Genomic DNA, 17,570 nt, shown 5'->3' on the forward strand with positions numbered 1-17,570 from the left:
AACTATTATATAGATTCAAACTTGGATGTCATCTACACGTAGCAATTTATTCCTAGCTTCAGGGTTTATAATGAAAAAATATTTCCCTGACATATTAAATGGCTCATATATAACAAAAGATCATTTATGAAGGAAGGAATTACTTTGGAAATTTATGCAAACTATTTAATCACTTAAATTATGAAAAAGTTCCAACGCAATTTGGTTCCTGATTTTGTTATAGGAACATTTTTCTTGGTAATTGGTGTAGTGGCTTCAAGTCAGGAGTCACTTCATTCTCCTTTTCAGAAGAAGAAAAGGGTTTATGAATGGTCTGTATTTGATTTTTTAGCACCTCACTATTCATCAGTCCTAGATTAGATGGGCAATGGAATTTTGGGCTGAAGAAGGGAGAGGTATAGTTTTCCTTGTGTTAAAACTCTGTTTGATTAATTAGAATGAACTGCCAAGGTGTTTCTGGGCACCGGTAATTTATTATCTTCCTACAAGTCTATAAGAGAAGGATTAGAGCCTAAAAGTCTGTACGGAACTCGCTATTTATAAATTTTACGGAAAAACAAATGTGTTGGAAAACTGCAAGTTTAATCAGATTCTACAGGACTTCTTAGAATCCTTGTGACAACAATATGAACTAAGAATTGGTAAGAGGGGTTATAGTTCTTTCTGTTTAATGTCCGTAATTTACATAGGGCTCTCTTAGACCATAGATTTAGGGTGACCCCAGCCTGGTTTCACAAGGTAGGACTTCCAGTGAATTCTCTCTCACCAGTGTGTTCCTCGTGTGGAGTTCAGCACTGGGGACTGACTGGGTGGCAATGTGCACGAGCACATACAGTCTCAGAACATGCACTTTGGGCAAAGAGCAGAGCCCCTTTAGGTCCAGATTGGATTTACCATGTTGGCTCCAGTAGAGGACTGAAGCTTTGGCATATCATGCTCAATGTTCCTTCCTCTCCATCAGATATTTTTAATAAATGCACAAGTCTTTAATAAATGTGAATCACCATTAGTGGACATTTTGTCCAAGAATTGTCCGGAAGAGGAAGACAGTTCGGACCAGCTGCCCTGGGCAACTCCTCAGGCTACTTTACTTGAGTGCAGCCTCGCTGACTGCTTATGCTAGTGCATTAGAAGGTGGCCATGAGGACAGGCTGGCGCTGCCTGCACGGCCTGCACTCATACCCATGCTCATCGGCTGACCTCTGACTTTTTTTTTTGAGACAGAATTCTGCTCTTGTGGCCCAGGCTGGAGTGCAACGGCACGATTGCAGCTCACTGCAACCTCCACGTCCTGGGTTCAAGTAATTCTCCTGCCTCAGCCTCCTGAGTAGCTGGGGTTACAGGCACCCACTGCCACGCCCAGTGAATTTTTGTATTTTTAGTAGAGATGGGGTCTCACCATGTTGGCCAGGCCTCGAACTCCTGACCTCAGGTGATCCACCTGCCTTAGCCTCCCAAAGTGCTGGGATTACAGGTGGGAGCCGCTGCACCTGGCCTCCCCCTAATTCTTATATTTCAGCAACATGTCCCTGTAGGTCACTTCTAGTAGTCTTTGCTGTTTAAATAAGCTTAGGAGCATCTGCAAACTTAGAAAGTTTCCTGCCTTTGAGATAATTTATAAAAATATCAATGTTGATTCTGGCAGAAACCCCCCATGTAGGCCCTTTATCCCAATTAATGTTTTTCAAACATTAGAATGCCTGACATTGTGATAGATCATTAGCCATCTCTGCTACTTTATATATTTTCTGTATCTTTATCCTTATGCATACAAAGAAATTTAACACCATATTCCATTCATTCTAAGATGCACATTAGTTTCACATTTTAACTGTTTTATTTAAAATTGGGCATGTCTTACAATTGAATAGCATCTTAGATTTGATGACATGTGAAACTAGAATAAATGCTTAGAGGATTAACAGTGGAATTGGAATTATCCCTTAAGTGTATGTTAAAAATAACCTGAAAAGAGTTTGTATTTAAATATATTTTCAGAGTTTCAATTATGCTGACTCCAATTTTTGTATCCCATTCTTCTAAATTCAGTTTCTCCTTCCAGGAGGACACCTGATAGTAATTACTTCAATGAAGTGGTGTCAGTAATGACATTGTCTTTGTTTATCTGAAAAACGTTTTTCTTTTAACTTTACTCTTGGACGGCAGTGTAGCTGGTCTTAGACTCCAAAGTTGAAGTCCATAATTACTTTCCATAATTTGAACATGTTACTTCATTGATTCCTGGCTGCTGTTATTGTGCCTTGCCATCTGCTCCCTGGCCAGTTGTTGTTACCCTGTAGATAAACTGTATTTGATTCTGTACTTTTAAGATATTCTTTTTCATATTCTATCATTTTACTACAATGTGACTTAATTTTAAAATTATAAATAAACATATTATAAATAAACTCCCTTGTGGTATCTTCAAGTTGTCTTTAAAGATAAACACTTTTGGCCGGGCGCAGTGGCTCACGCCTGTAATCCCAGCACTTTGGGAGGCCGAGGCGGGCAGATCATGCGGTCAGGAGATCGGGACCATCCTGGCTAACATGATGAAACCCTGTCTCTACTAAAAATACAAAAAATTAGCTGAGCCTGGTGGCAGGCGCCTGTAGTCCCAGCTACTCGGGAGGCTGAAGCAGGAGAATGGCGTGAACCCTGGAGGCGGAGGTTGCAGCGAGCCAAGGTTGTACCACTGCACTCAGCCTCGGTGACATAGCAAGACTCCATCTCAGAAAAAAAAAAAAAAAAAAGATAAACACTTTTATTTTTCAAGTTCACTTTAACAGTTGTCTTTAAAGAAAACTTGAAGGTACTGCAGGGAGTTTCACTGGAGGCCACACAGTTTCCCCTGTGAGTATCCTCTTGCATCAGTATGACGCTTTTTGTTACAATTAGTAATTGGATATTCATAGATATTTTAAACTGAGTTCCATATTTTATTCACATTTTATTGACTTTTTTAATTCCATTTCCTCTTTCTGTTCCACGATGCCATCCAGGATTCCATGTTGCATTTAGTCCTTGTGTCTTTTTAGGCTCCTCTTCATTGTAACAGTTTTTCAGCCTTTCCTTGTTTTTGATGATCTTGACAGTTTTGAGTAGGGCACTGGTCAGATATTTTGTAACATGTCTCTCCATTGGGATTTGTTGGATGTTTTCATCCAAGTTAGAATGGGATAATGTGTTTTGGGGTAGACAGACAGCAGAGTATTATATGTTATCATATCATATCCAGGGTGCATAATATCAATATGACTTATTGTTGATGTGAGCCTTAATCAAGTGGCTTAAAATGGTATTTGTCAGGTCCCTCGACTGTAAAGTTACTCTTTTTCCCCTATTTATGTACTGTACTCTTTGGAAGGAAGTCACTATGCACAGCCCAAATTAGGGAGTGGAAAGTAGTATTTCACCTCCATGAAGGCAAAGTGTCTACATAAATTGAAATTCTTCTTCATGGAGAGTTTGCCTCCTTCACCCCATTTATTTATTTAATCATTTATTTATGTTAGTGTGGACTCAGCAGTATTTATTTTATAGTTTGGATTGTAATCCAGTATTACCTTATTTTGTTGTTCAAATTGTTTACTAGTTTTTACCACTAGGTACCTGTTAAATTTGCTGCAGTATCCCTCTGGCTTAACAGCATTGGTGTTATTTTATTTTTTCACTCATTTTCCTTCTTTCTGGCTCTACAGTATGTTCCAGGTTCATCTGGTATATTTCCTGCCCAACACCTAGAATCAGCCCTTTCTCCAGAACTCCTGGTTCCTTGTATTGGTGAATGATGAGAAAGCAAGGTTTGGGTGCTAGGTGGGTTCATTGCCATTGGGGTATCATCATTTCTAGGCTCTTTCTGACAGAGCAAAGAGTTATATGTGTATATAGTAGCTCATATATACACAAATATCTATAAGTATTTCTGTATGTAACCGTATGTATCCTTATTAAGCTAAACGTGAATTCATGCTTAAGTCTCCAACTCTCACTCTAAAGTGAGAAAACTGATTTCTACACATGGCATCCATTTACTTAACTGTTCGATTGCAATATACATGTACAATAGTTTCAGAATTGGTAACTTGTAACTCTGTGAGGAACAACTTCATCAACTAGAGTGCAATGCTGATATACAGTTCCTTGCAGAATACACCCAGTTTCAAAGTTACTTAGACCAGCACCTTTTTCTCCCAGTCATGTCAGTAAGGTTGTTTTATACTTTTGTAATGCATTTGAATCCTTTTGTTATGTTTTGCATTCCATCCTGGATCACCAAATCTCCTAAATATTTGTTTTGTATTTTGCATTCATTTTGGGTTACTCTTTGTATTATAAAGTTCTATGAGTTTTGACAATGCTTAATGTCTTGTATTCACCATTACAATATGATACAGAATTCTCTGCCCTAAAAGTACTCTGTGCTCCATTTATCTATTCCTAACCCCCACCACTGGCAACCACTGATAAATTTACAGTCTCTAAAGTTTTGCCTTTTGTAGAATGTCTTTTTATTGGAATGATACAATATGTAGCCTTTTCAGCCTGGCTTCTTTCACTTAGCGCTATGTTTTTAAGAATCACCTATATCTTTCATGGCTTAATAGCTCATTTCATTTTATACTTGAATAATATTCCACTGTGTGGATGTGCCATGGTTTGTTTTTCCATTCACCTATTATAAGACATCTTGATTGCATCCAGTTTTTGTGATTATGCATTAGGCTGCTATAAACATTCATGTGCAGGTTTTCTGTAGATATGTGTTTTTGAATCATTGGGTAAATATCTAGGAATATAGTTGTTGTATCGTATGGTAACACTAGGTTTAGTTTTGTAAGAAACCGCCAAATTGTCTTCCAAAGTGGTCGTACCATTTTGCATTCTTACCAGCAGTGAACGAGCCTTCCTGTTGCTCCCCATCCTCCCAGCAATATTGGTAATGTGAACTTTTCAGATTTTAGTCTTTCTGATAGTTGTATGGTGGTATTGCATTGTTATAATTTATATTTCCGTGATAATATGATGTGGAGCATCTTTTCATATGTTTATTTGTTATCTGTACATCTTCTTTGGTGAGTTGTCTGTTCATATCATTCGGCCATTTTTTAGTTAGGTTGTTTGTTTATGTATTGCTGGTTTCTTTCCTATATTTTGAATGTAAGTTCTTTATCAGAGATGTATTTTGTAAAATTTTATCCCAGTCTGTAGTTTTTCTTTTCATTCTTGTAACAGTATCTTCCATAGAGCAGTTTTTAATTTTAATAAAGTCCAACTTACTAACTTTTTCTTTGCATGGATCATCATGCCTTTGCTGTTGTATCGAAAACCATAATCACCAAACCCAAAGTCACGTATATTTAATCCTGTATTTTCTTCTAGTATTAGAATTTTATATTTTACATGTAGGCTTATGATCCATTTTGATTTAATTTATGTGATAAGCATAAGATCTATGTTGAATTTTTTAGACATTTATTTTACTTGGTGTCTACTGAGCTTCTTGGATCTATGATTTGTGTCTGTCAATGGTGTTGGGAAGTTCTCAGCCATTATTATTTCACCTATTCTTTCTGCTCTGCTCTCCTTTCTGGTGATTCAACTATATATGTGTTATACCTTTCAAAATTGTTCCACAATTTTTGGATAATCTGTTTTTTTTTCTTTTTGCAATTCAGTTTTGGAAGTTTCTGCTGACACATTATCCAGCTCACTGATTCCTTGCTTGGCTGTGTCCAGGCTCCGCATGAGGCTGTCAAACGCTTTCTTTCTTTTTTCTTTTGAAACTTTAAAGGGCTTAAATTTCATTTAACTTGCATTTTTGATGCAACATGTTCAAATTGCATACAGGCATTATTGCTGTTACACTGGTTTGATTTCTAGTATTTCCTTGCAGTTCTTTCTGAGAGTTTCTTTCTGCTGATGTTACTGCTTTTGCATGTTGTTTATTTTTCCTTTAGCACCTTTAGCATATTTATCACGTTATTTTAAATTCCTTATGTGATAATTTCAACGTTTGTATCATATCTAAGTCCTATTCTGATATTGCTTTGTCTCTGCAGACTGTTTTTTCTTGTCTTTTAATTGCCTTGTATTTTTTCTGTGATAAACCGGAAATGGTCATGACATTATGAATTTAGATAAGTACCTTTTTAGTGTGCGAATTCATGTGACAGGTAGTAGTTGGGCTTTATTTGATGCTTGCTATAGCTTTAACTGCCAGAGGCTTCAGGTTCTTCTAGCGTTCTTGTTTTTGTCTTCCCTCTTGATGTCTGTCTTCCTTAATTAAGTACTCTTTCTCAGAGAATCTACAGCTTTTTGGACTGTAGTTCACAGTAGTTATACTGGACCCCTGTTGGTGGGGTGGTAAGTGGGGATGAGGGGAAGAAGTGTTCTGTAATCCTATGTTACATGGTAGCATTGTAGTAGGCCTGTGTGTCTGGGCTCTGACCTTCACAAGTGTTTCTCTAGTGGTATAGTAGTGGTATAGCTTTTTCCTCCCTTAGGTAAGACAGAAAGGCTACAGGCTGCTGGAGTGGGACCAGTGTAATTTCCCTAGCAGGGATAAGCTCTGAGAAACCCTGGAGAGTAGGCCTTTTTTGTGGAGAAGGCTCTGGGTGACCTATTTCCCAGTGGTTACTTCTACCCTTCTCTTGCTGGAGCCACAAGGAGATCTTCCTTGCACATTTACTAAGAGAACCTGGTGGAGTTTCTAGACATAAAACCCATGAAATTGTAGAGGCCTCAACAAGACTGTGGCTGTCTGGGGGCTTCTCACTCTCATTCATTGCTGGTTCACACTCAGCAACCAGAGATTCACTGAAATTACCATTTAAGCATTACCACAAGTTCATAGCTCCAGTGGCTTCTGCTTTGAGTGGGCAGATCTTGGCTATGCCCTGAATTTCATGTCTCTCCATATTTCAATGTGGTACTTACCCTGCAGTGTCAGTCCCTCCTGAGTCCAATAAATGTCATTGATTTTTCATTTCATTCATTTTTTTTCTGTTGTTAAGTATGAGAGTGATTAATTCTAAGCTATTTACATGCCAGAACTAAAAAATGATGGAGGTTTGAATTAGTCTTTGATTTATACTTATATTTTTGAGGAACTCATACTTCCTTAATCTGAGGATAAGTTGGCCAATTCTGGAAATTTCTCAGCCATTATTTCTTTAACCTTTCTTTTATGAAACTATTTTATACACATATTGAATCTTTTCATTGTGCCTTTCAAGTCTTTCAAGTATTCACATTTTCCATCTCTTTATCTTTCTGAGTTACATTTTAGGTCATTTTGTTGAGTCTGTCTTCAGCTTACTAATTATCATTTCTGTTCTTTCCAATTCATTGTTTAACCCACCCATTGAGCTTTTATTTCAGTTACTAAATTTTTCATTTTGTAAAGCTCTTACTTTTGTTTTCTTCCAAATCTGTGTTTTTACCCCTAGAATATCTTATTCTTTTACTATGTTTTTGATTTCTTTAGTGCATTTAATCATGTTAAACATATTTATTCAGTATTATCCCTCTGATATTTCTCGTCTGTATTTTTGCAGGCTTATTCCTACTGACTTGGTTTTCTCTCTTTCACTCATGGAAAATCTTATACTTTATGCATTTTTATTTTTGATCAGGAGGGTATAATCATTGTGTTTTCTATGCAACAATTTTTTGTTATTATTATTTTCTTTCTTTTATCTTTTTTGTGGTTTGCTAATTTGTTTGTTCTCATTGCGTCTGTCTGGGTCCTCAATTTTACTGGCCCAACTTCTAAGCTAATTCCATGACTTGCAAAGTTCCTAGGCTTCGTGAATTGGTTACGTTTGAATTCTCCATCAGAAAAAAGGCCGATACATTTTCAGGAAATACAGTATACCCTGGTTCTCCACTTTCAGCCCAGAATGACACAGACTAACTTGCTTCTTTCTTGGCCAATGGTCTCTTCAAATTTCCTGGACCATGCTGGCGGAAGTAGGTGGGGGGTTTGGTTCAGCCCTCCACCTACAAAGAGAATCTTTTCTATAGTCCCACTTAGGCATTGTTTAGGCTCTCTGTGAATAACACTGGCCACTGGTCTCCACGCTCCTGCCCTCTGCTGTGGTGTCAGCTCACGTACTTACAATGTTCTTTTCAATTTCCTCTTGGATTTTTTTGTTGTTGTTGTTTTGAAGGATTTCTTGTGCTTTCTTGTGAGCCAAAATATCAGCATTTAAAAAGACATTTGTTTGATTTTCTCCAGAATTTCCAGGTGTTTGTAGCAGGATAGTATTAACATTATAGAGTCTCCTGTTTTGCTAGGACCAGAAGCAGTTCCCCCATGTATTATCCCGGCATACTTGACTAGTTTCTCTGTGTTGTAGTCACCATTTCAGCTCTAGCTATGGCTTCTTTGTTTCACTTCCATTTCCAGCTTCTGTAATGGATGTAATCTCTTGGTGTGTTTGCTCTGCAGACACCGTGATTATCTTACACCGTGATTATCTCATGCCCTGCCTTCATGCCAGTAACTTAATTTTTTAGCTGTGTCTGTTTTGTTCCTTTCTGTTTCTCATCTAACTACGTAATAATTTGTTTTGGTTCTCAGTTTATTTGTTTAGCTCTGCAATGTTCCTTTTATTCTGTTATTTTATTAGCTCATCTTTGAAATCATGCTTAATTTGATCCAAGACTTATATAGTATAATATAAAGAACTCATGAGAAGCATGCCCTTCTTATTTGGGCTTTTTTCCAGACTACTTTGTATATTAGTTGTGTGTGTATGCCTGGCTGCCTTTCTTCTTTGTGCTTGTTATTTTAAAATTTTTATTTATGTATATATTTAATCGTTCATTCATTCATACTCATACTTCCTTCTTGTGGCTGTCATTCCAATTTGTTTTCATCTGGCCCATGCCTCATTTGTATTTTCTGTGATGTAATAGAGATGCATTATTTTTATGTTATACTTTCCTGATTCGTAGCCCGATTTATTTTTGTCTTTGTTTATTAAGCCAATTAACCTATATTATTTGTGGAAGTATTAGAAATATCAAATAACAACAACAAAAAAAAAAACAAGAAAAATAAATGACTGTTTCTAAATCCTGCTCCTAACTTCCATTCATTCATCTTATCCCCTTTCCTTTCTATTGGCCTTTCGAACCCACTTTGCACCAGTTCCATACCAAGGGCTCTGTTGGGGTCTCCTTATCTCTAACTCAGTTCTTTAGGGGACCCCAATTGTGATGAGATTTGTTGCAGCTAGCTTTTTGACAATTCATTGAAAAAGCCTGATACTGAAATTACGGAAATTTTGTAACCAAGGCATTTGTGGGAGTCTGGCTGTGTGCATAGGTGTTTGCTTTTAGTCCAGAGAGATACAACTTGTAAACACTCAAGGAAATTCCTGAAAACTGATTCAGTTGGGATGATGGCTTAAACTTAAAGGGAGATGTATCCTTTCTGTTCAAGGATAGTTCAGATGAAGTTTGATTCCTGCTCCGCTCAGTATGCCGGAAACCCAGCATCTCTCTTCCTCTTTCTCCTCTACTCCACAATCTTCCTATCACTACCCGTTGTCAGCTCTGCTGATTCAAGATCGATTCCTCCTCTGTTAGGTTCTGCTCTCACGATCCACCTTCCAGACTTCATTCCCCAAGAGGTAGGTCCTTTGAGGGAGATAGGGGGCCCTTCCTCATAGAAAGAAAGGAAACCTTTCAGTTGCAGTGAAAAGTGCATGCTTGAACTCTTCCTCCCTCCCTGAGAAGGATGGGGCAGCTCTGGGGATGGAAGTCCACCCAGAGAGAACCAAGTGGACATCAGGTTGGGTGGGGCTCACCTCCCCCGGGCAAGCTCTCTTATTCCTGCACACACAGGCAGCTGAACACCTTGGTTTGCCTTGTTCCCTTCAATCTGGCATTGGGCGGATTGGATCTGGATTTCACAGGGGGAACAAAAGTCAGTGGTGTTGCCCGGATCCAGGTCCTAAAGCTCAGGAAACTCACCTGCCTCTGTTCACCTGGCATTTATTCTCCCTAAAGGAGCCAGGCTGATCAGCCAGTTTTCCATCTTGTCATCATGGGTCTTTCCTGGGATTATGTCTCAAGGAATTACACACTGACCTGTTGGGAGGAAAAAATATATATATATATAAATATACACGTATTATACTGTGGTCTGATTTTTTAAATCCCTTAAGCCTTATACTTTGCATTGTTCTTGAAATCAGTGTTCTCGAACTGTGCAGGATTAACTTTGGTAGTTAAAAATAGAATCAAAGAGTTCAGAATCACTCTGCTGGGGGAGTTCTAGAAGCAGAAGTTTTTCCAAAGACTGCAGTCTCTGCCTCAGTGGCTCTTCGGAGCAACATCTCCAATCTCAGGATCTTCGGGGTGCTGTGTTTTAAAGCATAATGCATTTCCTCTATTTGTCAGGTTTAATGGTACCGTCAGAAATAAGCATTATCTGTAAACAGTTCGGCTGTGATTAAGGAGTTCCAGAATCCTAGAAATAGTGAAGTTCCTTAGCTTAACCCTTTGCCAAGGTGGCTAGCTGGTGGATGAGGCCAGGAGGAAGTCAGGTTGCAAACACTTTTTGAAAAGATTCTCATCTGCACATTGATGCATCGCAGAATAACCATGAACCCACTGGGAATATTAAATGCTGACCTCTAGACACTTAATTCCTAAGCCTTAATTTCAGTGGGAACCAAACCAACCAGGTTTCAAAGATGAGCCAATAAAATAACAGAATAAAAGGAACATTGCAGAGCTAAATGAATAAACTGAGAACCAAAACAAATTATTACACAGTTAAATTAGAAACAGAAAACCAACCAATAATTATGTGCCACCCCTAAAAATAGGCAGCCGCAGATAGTGAGGAGATATTGCCAGTTCGGGCCAATTCTCTTAGCCTTTTCAGTACCTTTCTATCAAAGGAACTTTTTTCCGATAATTCAACAGTGGAGAATTTTGCTAAATTTTAGGCACTTTTCTTTTCTTTTCTTTTTTTTTTTTTTTTTTTTGAGACAGAGTCTCGCTCTGTCGCCCAGGCTGGAGTGCAGTGGCGCGATCTCAGCTCACTGCAAGCTCTGCCTCCCGGGTTCACGCCATTCTCCTGCCTCAGCCTCCCGAGTAGCTGGGGCTACAGGCACCCGCCACCACGCCTGGCTAATTTTGTGTTTTTAGTAGAGACGGGGTTTCACCGTGGTCTTGATCTCCTGATCTCATGATCCTGCCGCCTCGGCCTCCCAAAGTGCTGGGATTATAGGCGTAAGCCACCGCACCCAGCTCTTAGGCACTTTTCTTTGTGCTACCTATTCAGTCCTTGCAACATGCTGGAGAGAGAGCAGTTGACAGCCATTACCCTTGTTTTCACAAATAAGGGAACTGAGTCTCAGAAAAGTTCAGGGGATGGGTCTACCCCTAGCCCACATGGCTAGTGAATAGCAGAGCCCAGAGCCTGTGATATCTGTATTTTTCACATTGTGTCCCCAACAAACAGACCCTGAGCAATCCCAAAATGTGAGCAGAGGTAGAGCTGAGCTCTGTATCCTGAGAGGGCCAGGCCCTGTGGTATGAGGACCAGGATGGTCCTAGAAATGCCAAGTTCCCCATCAGCGGCTCTCAGACATCCAGGCTTCAGGACTCCTTTGCTCTCCTTAAGGTTATTGAGGATCCTCTAAGTTTTGTTTATGTGATTATATCTATCAATATTTACCACATTGAAGATAAAAGTTAAGAAGCATTTTAAAGTTCATTAATTTACTTAATATAATAAGGCCATTCCATAAATAGTATGGTGTTAACATAAATAGCATTTTATGGAAAATAACCATATTTTCACCCAAGAAATCAGTGGGAAGGGTGGCGTTGCTTTTTATTGTTGCAAATCTCCTTAATGCCTCATGTAATAGAAGACATCTGGACTCTCTGACCAGCTTCTGCATTCAGTCTGCTGCTGGTACCTATGTCCTGTAGCCTCTGCAAAGCTCTATAGAAGACTCAAGGAAAAAGGGGGATGAAAGAGGGAAATAACGTCTAACCATTATGAAAAAAGATTTGACTCACTGGTCCTCTGAAAGCATCTCAGAAACCCAGGGGTTCCAAGACCATACTTTGAAAACTTCTGTCTTGTACAATTACCAAAGGGAATTATTTTCCATGATCGTAATCGTAGTGTTTGCTGTTACAACAAGGAGGGCAGAATGGCATCATGGTTCAAAACAACAAGTGTTGAAAACTAAACTTTACGAAACTGAAATCCAACCCCCTAACCTTTTAAACAGGTTTCTGTACTTAGCTGTGTGACCTAGGGCCAGGAGCTTGTTTGTTTCATAATTGATATATTTATGCATTCCTCTTCTCCTTTGATTATAAAGGTAATACATGCTCATAGCAAAGCATTCAAACAGAAAAGAGACATATAAAATTAAATTTGGGGGGTCTCCCATAATCTCCATTATTAAATGAGAAAAATAATAGTCTTTATTTTGCTGGTTTATTGTCATGAAGCCAAAATGCGTTGTTTGCGTGTGCATGTGACATTTAGAAATGCAAACTCTGTTTAAGGGTTAGCTTTGTTATTTTCAGGTATCGTCGATACCTGATACCTGATATTTATTGATATCCTCTTGGTAAAGTACTTGTTCATCTCTTGCCCATTTTTCTATTAGATTGCCTGCCCTTTTCTGATTGATTCTTAGGAGTTTATTTCTTATTCTGGATATGAGTCTTTTGTCAGACCTACTATCTTGCTGACTCAGGGAAAACCTCAGTTTGTTATGCTGTAAAACTAAGAAAAAAATATGGTTGGCCTAAAGATTAAATTAGATAAAAGAAGTCACCCTTGTTATAAACTTTAGAGTGCTACACAAATATGAATTTATATTATCCAGCTATTTTCTCTGCAAACAAGAATTTAGAAATGGTGATGGTTAGGTCTATTGTTATGTTTTTGCTTTTTTTTTTTTTTTCTCAGCATCTACACAAAGGAAAAAAAATCATGTGATGGGAGCTCTGTAAAATCACACTGAATGATGTTACCCAGTAATTCACAAAAGAATAATGGCTGCAGAAATGCAAGATAGCACATTACGCATTACCATGACAGTTGTACTCTAAACCAGATAGACGATTATTCAGAGAGATTGATTTTAAAAAGCACGATCACTTAAATCAAAGCGTGCTCTCAACTGAAGAGCTCAGATGGAAAAAGAATGAAGGGAGTTAGGCGCGTTGACTCGAGGGTGCCTTGCCACACCGGCCTTCTGGGATTCTGTGGCGGGCTGGGGACTCTGCCTCCTCCTGTCTTCATCCCAGAGGGAGAAGGGAGTGTAGATCTTGCAGGAGAGTCGTGTGTGTGAGTAGCCACGTGGTGACAGCCAATGGCACTGAGTGACATCGCACAGATTGCAGCATGCTCCTCCTCTTCCCACCTGCTGTAGCAGACAGGGCAGCTGTTTGCATCCCTATTTCGGAGGAGAGAACACTGAAATGCAGAGAAGCCAATTGCCTACTGAGTCAGGAGCCCCCAGGGTCTTTTGCCTGTGTGGACTATGCTCCTCCATGCCCTCCTGCCCAGTTGGGGAGGGCAGGAATAGCCAGAGGGGCAGCTTGAGGATCTGGAATTGCTGAAACCCACTTTCACAGTGCAATGGTCTGAACGTTTTTTCCCACTAAATGCATGTGTTGAGATCTGAATCCCCAAGGTGATGGTATTAGGAGGTGATTAGTCCATGAGGGTGCAGTCATGATGGACGGTCCTCTTATATACAAGGCCCCAGAGACCTCCCTCGCCCCTTCTACCATGCGAGGACACAGTGAAAAGACGGCTGCCTATGATCCGGGAAGCCAGCCCCCACCAGACACCAGGATTCAATCATAGTGGCAGGTTAATGGACTTCCAGCCTCCGGAACTGTGAGAAACAAACTTCTATTTTTTGTCAGCTACCCAGTGTATGATATTTTGTTATAAGCGTCCAAACAGAATAAAACATAGAGTCTGTGCTACTTAATTGCAGGCCCCTAGGTTCCTGTGGAATACTGTTCTTCGGGAGACTAAATGTGCATATTTATTCACAAGCCTCTGGGCCAGGTTTGGATGTTTCTGTCCCCTCTCTTGCGGGAACCCCCTTGTTTGACCAGGGTGGCCTCCAACTTGGGAGGGAGTGACTGCTGTAGGCAGCTCTGCCTGCTGATTCATGGTTTCAGGCTCAAGTGCTGCATGGCAGGCTGGGGGCTCTGGAAGCAGTGGAGGATATTTGGGTGAAAGAGAAAGAAACTTCCCTCCTGGGGTGAGGAACTGGATTTTGTCCCTAGGTAAATTCTGGGCAGTAGGAGTGGAGCCCCTGCATACCTGCCCTGAATGTCCTTCTGCTGGGGGCCAGAGGGCCATGTGGGAACTATAATCCCGTCTGGGGACTTTCCACACTCAGAGGTGTGGCCACCATCCCCAGGTCTCCCAGTTCACCTGCAGCCTGTGTGGCCAAGTGCAAACCCCGAGGCAAGGAAGTTGAGTGCAGAGCTGAAGTCCTCCCCCAGTTCCTCTGTGCAGAAGCCTGTCAGGAAGCAGGGGGCTGAGCTCAGCTTTAGTGCAGCAGGTTCGGGACATGCTTGCCAAGGATCCAGGAAGGAAAACGCTGTGGGGAGAGGGGAGGGGACAGATGGACTCTGAACCTGCTTTTGGAGCAACCCCTGGGGAGGGAGGGCTTTTCTTGCCAGCTGGTCAAGGTCTTATAGGAGAAGACACGGCACCTGCAGACCTATTGCTGCCAGAGTCCCACAGAACCTCTTTGAGAAGGGGGAAAGGGGTCAGTCAGGAGCCATTTTGCTAATGAGGAGACTGAGGCCTGCAGCCACTGCCTCTCATCTGTGGTCACAGGCGTGGGGACCTGGAGACAGTAATGCCTAGACAGAGCCTTGGAAAGCAGAGCTGGGAACTGAGGGTTAAAGGCTCAGGGCTGGGTGCACATGGTGAATGTGAGGGGATCCACATACTGTGGTATTGCAGGGTCACAGGTGGTTAAAGCAGAGGCTCAGCCCCAGGACGCCACCCCTTGTCACTCTGGGTGAAGTCCATGTCCCTGTCTTCCTCCTCATAGGGACCCTGTTCCCTCCGTCTGTGACCTTTGTTACCATTTGTTGTTATAGGTTGTTATAAGTGTATCATTATTGTGTTGTATAATCCTACCTCATCCCCCCCCACCAACACACACACACATACACACACACACACACACACACACACACACGCACAATTTTTATTCTAGGAGCTCAGGAGCAATATTAATTTCCACTGCACACATCAGGCAAGCATAATGCTGGGGACAGGAGGTGTTCCATAAATGTTGCATGAATGAATGAATGAATGAAAACTCGGCTGGACCATGGCTTGTAGCAATGGCTTGTGCACTTCACTCAAGATTTTTCACCTGATCCTTTGGGCAGTGCAGTTGGAGGAGGGTGATCTGATCATATGGGTGGTCAGAAAGTCTGGTCTGAAGATGAGTAGAGGACAGCCTCTGTGTGTGTGCACCTGCATGTGCATAGGGGCAGCAGGCTGCACAGTGGGAATGGGAAGGAGATGAGGGACCTTGTCACTGCAAACAGAGAGCCAAGAGACTCAGACCATGTGTGGCCCGGACAGGTGCCAGGAGGAGGGAGATTGTTCTGGGAGCATGGTTCCTCATGCCCTCCTCTCTCCCTCTTGAGTCTTTGTGGGGGGCTCCCCTAACGGGCATCCCTGCATGCTCAGGTGGTGGTGGCTGCTGCTTGTTGATTACAGTTTGAAAAGCCGTACTTGGTCCCAAGCTGCTACACACCGCTGAAATTCAGTGTTCTCTGATGGGGTTTCTGTTAGAATGTTGGAAAGAAGAAGCCTTTTAATTAGATTGGTAGTAATTGAGCTCCCAAACCACAGAAGCCTTTCTCTCAGCAGATGAAGACACAAATGCAATTAAAAGAAGGAAAGGCACCTAAATGGAACCCTTGCTAATTTTAAGTCCATTAAAAACAACAACTCCTTAATAAGTTGAGGCAACAGATACACGTTCTGAAGAGTTTAACAGTGCTTCCCAATAATATTGGAGCTTGAACTGGAACTGGAGTGCTACAGCTACTTAAATGGATAGCTCTGTTGGGGATCATTTGCTCAGTGCAGAGTACAGAGACATGTTAGCTCTACAGCTTTTCCCACCAAAAACTCCTGGCACATTTTATTAGGAAAATGGGATGTATTTTTTCCTATAACTGAATAAATGTTCAGCGTCTTGTGGACATTGCCCCTGGCCTGGGGTCCCCTGAGACATCATCCCATGTCCCTCCCCAGGCAGCCCTCTCCTCTCTGTGGGATTTGCCCCACCTGGCCCATCTCACCCCAGAGGTGCCCAACATGTGAGCAACTGGGCTGGGGCACTGACGTCCCTGCCAACTGCTTACATGCTCAACGCATTTTCATTTTAATGAGAGGCAGCACTCGTTTTTCATTTGCATCCCTGCCCACTGACACGCCCCAGCAGATGCCACGTAGTTTCTGCCTTTGGGTCTTTTTTTTTTTTGAAACTGCCCATCGGTGAACCAGGCCAAGTAGATTCTATTGCGGGAGCTTGAGGTTTCAGCTTCTGGGCACATCTTCACAGGGCATTAGTTAATATTTTCCCTGGAGAGGGTGTCAATTGCTAATTCACAGAGTCCTTTAGGTTGGAGTTGATTATTTCATGCTGAATCACAACATTCTCAGTATAACTATTGTACAGAATTCACTCATTTGCCTCCTTTCACTGGGCTTGGTCAGCCATACTAAAACGCGAGTTGCCTCCCATTTGGAAAGGCCAGTCTTGACAGGTCTCTTTTCTATACGTCCTGTGCTGGAGCAAAGTCACAGCTGGTACACTATCCAAGCTCCCTGGTTAGCGCATAGGCTTAGCTGGAGGCAGAACTCAGGGAGGTGTTTTGGAAATGTAGGAAAATAGGCTCTGGAGTCAGAAAGATCCAAGTTTGAATGGCTGCTTCTAAAGTCACCTCATCTTTCTCACCTTTAGTTTATCACCTGGGTAGGCTTTACCTTCGGGTGTATTTCAAGAGCCTGATGTGCCTCCTAGAAGTTAGAGGATGAGAGAAAAGCCCAGATCTGCAGGGACAAGGCAGAGTCATGGCCCACTTGGCACCACTCACACAGGGTGCAGCAGCTCCACACAGGGCCATGGCCCCTTTCCTGGGGGAGGGAGGCATAACATACTTGTATTTGTTTAAAAGTGTATATATTTTGGAAATAAACCTGACTTTTTTTCCACCTACTTTTATGTTTTTTTAAGCATATGAATTATTTAAAAATACAAAGATAAATAGCTAAATCATTAGCAGGCATCATTTCTGGATGGTAAGGTTGCAGAGTTTTAATTTTCTTCTTTATACTTTTCCATCTTTTTTAAGTGCTGTATAATAAATGTGTCTTACTTTGGAATAAATAGAAAAGCTTAACTCTAGGGAAATGCTGCTTGCATATATTGGAAGTGCTTGGTGCATTCTAATTTCCACACACAACAACGATCTCGACAGTCAGATCCCCATGTGAATAATTGTCTCAT

General features: G+C 41.1%; 1 protein-coding gene across 3 annotated transcripts in view; it reads left to right on the forward strand.

Moving 5' to 3' along the window:
- The window catches only part of CHRNA7 (cholinergic receptor nicotinic alpha 7 subunit), a 140,351-nt gene that overhangs the window by 50,677 nt on the left and 72,104 nt on the right, over positions 1–17,570 (forward strand). The window lies entirely within an intron of this gene.

Source organism: Pongo abelii, chromosome 16 (assembly GCF_028885655.2).
Source record: "Pongo abelii isolate AG06213 chromosome 16, NHGRI_mPonAbe1-v2.0_pri, whole genome shotgun sequence".
In the NCBI taxonomy this organism is placed as follows: Eukaryota; Metazoa; Chordata; class Mammalia; order Primates; family Hominidae; genus Pongo; species Pongo abelii.